Raw genomic sequence first — 4,118 nt, forward strand, 5'->3', positions numbered from 1 at the left:
CCTTTACAGAGGTTGTGACCACGTGACCATTAGTCTTCTACTTCCTGCTGCCTTCTGCTTCCTGGGGGCTTGCTGATTATCCAAGGGGAAAGGCTAGGTCTCTGATATATATATTGAGAGAGAGAATGAGAATGATTTCTAGAGCTAGGATTTAAAGCTAAATTTCATCAGTCAGAAGAACTTTTGATTTCAACACCTTTTACTTTTTTGGAGGGGCGGTTCCACTCTAAGGAGTTTTTCTATCCTGAGGGTAATGAAAATAGGAATGGGTGAGAGATAAGATTTTATTTTGCAAAGTGGGAAGATTGTGAACGGAGCCTGGGAGAGAAAAAAAAATAACAGCATCATAACTGGACTGCACGCATATTCCCTGACATCATTTTTAGTGAGGCAAACTAAATGGAAGTAGAGGAGTCTGAAGGCCTTTTTCTTAAAATTATACATGGAACATAGTCCCTTGAAAAGCCTTCATGTGCTCCAGGGGGCACACATCCAGGTTTGAAGACCATTTAGAGCAGTGGTTAGCGGTAGGGATGGTTTTGCTGCCCAGGATACATTTGGCAGTAAATTTGTAGTTGTCATCAGGCATCTAGTAGAAAGAGATTAGTGAACAGGGCAGCCTACCTTAACAGACTTATGCAGCTCAAAATATCAATCATACCAAGATTGAGAAACCCTGATTTAGAGGATTAGTTTTGGAATCCGACTATTTTACTTTGTAATCTAGAGCAGTGGATTAGTAACTTTTTTGGTAACATTACAGATAAATATTTGAGGTGTTATGAGCCACATAAGATCTCTGTTGAATATCCTATTTGTTTTTATAATCTTCTAAAAAATGTAAAAATAATTCTTAGCTCCAGGGTCTTTCAAAAATACTTGATTCAGGGCAGTCACTGCCTTCAAACCTCAATTTTTTTCTCTTTCTGCAAAGTAATAATAGTAATGCTTCCAGTTGTTTGTAAGGATGAGACAAACATCTAGCATGATGTCCAGCACACATTAAACACTTTGCAGATGGTGCCTGGTAATAGTGGTGTTCTTGTAGCATGTAGCAGAAAAATGGGTGCTAAGTCACAGTGTTGTTCAAGACCCTATTTAAATCAAATGGGCAAATCTATTAATGCTGGTTAAGTTCCCAGATCAGCTCACAAAAGCCTACTTTTTTTGCTTTCTGTGCTCTTAAGGTGGATGGAGTGCAAAATTCCTATTCCCTGTTTTCTGGGGGAAGAAAGGGATGGGATCTGTGGAAATGGGAGGTATTCTCATTACATAATAGCATAGAATGCCAGGGAGAGCATTTGTCAATTTTGATAGGGGTTTTGGGGTAAGGAAGTAAGGTAGGTCTGTATATGGTGAGTTGTATATGTTTTCTAAATTGGGAACTGAATATATTTTCTTGACTATCATTAAGTTGCTGCATTATGAGGCTAACTACTGGTTTGTTTGTTTTTCACATTGGAAAGTATGGTTGGTTATATTAATCAGAAGCTAGGCCACAGTTTCTGTGATAATTTTTATATTGAAAACATGTTGAAACAGTAGTTTGGATGTTTTTTGGTAAATGCTATTACTGAAGTTCATTTCATCTGTTTCTTTTTACTTTTTTAATGCGGCTGTTAGAAAACGTGAAGAATATATGTAGTCCACATTATAATTCTACTAGAGCCCCGGTGCACGAAATTTGTATACTTCGGGGTGTCCCTTAGCCCAGCCTGCACCCTCTTGCAGTCCGGGAGCCCTTGGGGGATGTCTGACTGATGGCTTAGGCCCCGCTCCCTGGCGGGCGGGCCTAAGCCGTCAGTCGGACATCCTTAGCGCTGCTGCAGAGGTGGGAGAGGCTCCCGCCACCACCACTGCCCTTGTCAGCTGTGAGCCCGGCTTCTGGCTGAGTGGCACTCCCCCTGTGGGAGTGCACTGACCACCAGGGGGCAGCTCCTGCATTGAGCATCTGCCCCTTGGTGGTCAGTGCACATCATAGCAACCGGTCATTCTGCCATTTGGTTGATTTGCATATTAGCCTTCTATTATATAGTATTAGACAAAGCTGCCCTAAACCATCTATTTTTTAAATCCATAATTAATTTTTTAAATTATGCACATTGTACTAAAAATTAAATATTTTTATAAAGCTTCCCATGAAAACCAGAGGTCCCACCACCCAGACTTACCCCCTTCCTCCCAAAGGCAGAATACATCAATTTTCTTACCCAGGTTTTTTGGTCTTTCTGTCTACAGGATGTTTCTATGGCCAGTTTTTATTTTTCAGTTTTAGGCATTGTCCAGTAACTTCCTAGTAGGAAAGGTGAAATTTTAATTTCATCCACATGTGTACAAACTTCTATCCATCCACCTTCCCAATATGGTTGTATCATAATTTTGCCTATATCAAGATTCATCATTTACATCATTATGACACAAATTGAAACTGAAACATGCATTGCATTATGAGTACCTTTTCTTTCTAGCCGAGCATCTTGTTTTCCCTAGTTGTTATTTCCTTAGTTTTACACCTATTAATGGGTTGATCACTGATTAAACTCTGAGTCCTCACAGTTAGAAACACATTAGATAGTCTATCAATTAATTTTAGTTTCTTGAAGAAATATCTGGAGTTCTTTCTTCTACTCCAGTGTGAACTGCTTGCATCATTGTCATCTTGGGAACTCCTATCATTATTAGCATTGGGATTCCTTTCACCAAACATGGAATCTAAGCAATAGAAGATGTAATTGAAAGGTTCGGGTTTGGGCGGAATGGACTCAAGGCTCAGTGTAATCAAAATGATATTTATTCAAGGCACCTGGGTGCAGGTGGACTGATTCTGAAAAAGAAATCAGTGGCAAATGGGAGGGAGCAGGCTTTTTATGTGCTCAGGGAGAGCTATAGACGGGGCTTCGGCTTGACACATATCAGGACTGTGCCCCCGATCACAGTTTTACAGTCTTGCTCTTTGGCCTTCTGCTGGCGCCAGACGTCCTTCTTCCTGGGGGCTGTGCAGGAGTTATGGTCTTCAGGAATTTCTGTAAAATAACCACTCAAGGGGAGCATGTTTGTGCAAGGCTTAGGTTTGCAGAACTTACTTTCTTTTGTTAGCCCCTGCTAAGTTAGCCCTGTTTCTTGATTAACCCTTTCAGTAATATCTGAGCAATCATTTGAAAGTTATTTTCATTTAGAATTTTGAATTAATTGTACTATTTTATTCAAATTTCTATTGTTTTTTAAGGAGTTTCTTAGTAATCTTATTTCTCATTTTTTAAAAGAGGGGCCCTTGAACATAATGTTCTGAAATTTACGGTGCACTTTTTGGTGTGGATCTTTTTTTATCCTTTGACAAACCATTAATCCTTTTAAATCTGGGAATTCGTGTTTTCTAGTTCTGGGTGATTCTTTATATTACAGTTTTGTCAGCTCTTTTATTTATTTATTTATTTATTTTTTAAATATATTCCATTGATTTTTTACAGAGAGGAAGGGAGAGAGATAGTCAGAAACATCGATGAGAGAGAAACATCGATCAGCTGCCTCCTGCACACCCCCCACCGGGGATATGCCCGCAACCAAGGCACATGCCCTTGACGGGAACCGAACCCGGGACCCCTCAGTCCACAAGCCGACGCTCCATCCACCGAGCCAAACCGGTTCTGGCAGCTCTTTTATTTTTTATCTAGTCTATTTTTAAAAAATGTCCTTAATCAAATGTTGGACCTCCTAGACTGGGTCCTCTCTAACTTAACTATTCTTTCCTATTTTTCATCCCTGTCTCCCCCCCCCTCCTCCCGCTTTCCAGGCATTTTCTGTGATTTATCACCTTCACATCCCTCTATTGAGTTTCTTTTCAGCTATTTTATATGTAGTTTCTTAAACCTTTATTTATTTGAATGTCTTGTGTGTGTGTGTGTGTTGTGTGTGTGTGTGTGTGTGTGTGTGTGTGTGTGTGTATACATATCCATACACATACATACTAGTGGCCTGGTGCACGAAATTCATGCGCGGGGGGGCGGGGGGAGTCCCTCAGCCAGGCACCCTCTCCAATCTGGGACCCCTTGAAGGATGTCCTACTGCTGGTTTATAGGGTTCGGGCTTAAACCGGCAGTTGGACATCCCTCTCACAATCT

The 4,118-nt window shown here is 40.6% G+C and overlaps 1 protein-coding gene across 4 annotated transcripts in view; it reads left to right on the forward strand.

Annotated features, from left to right (window-relative positions):
• Positions 1-4,118, forward strand: part of SPG20 (spastic paraplegia 20 (Troyer syndrome)) — a 64,885-nt gene that overhangs the window by 7,983 nt on the left and 52,784 nt on the right. The window lies entirely within an intron of this gene.

This window comes from Myotis davidii, unplaced genomic scaffold (assembly GCF_000327345.1).
Source record: "Myotis davidii unplaced genomic scaffold, ASM32734v1 scaffold789, whole genome shotgun sequence".
Taxonomy (NCBI): Eukaryota; Metazoa; Chordata; class Mammalia; order Chiroptera; family Vespertilionidae; genus Myotis; species Myotis davidii.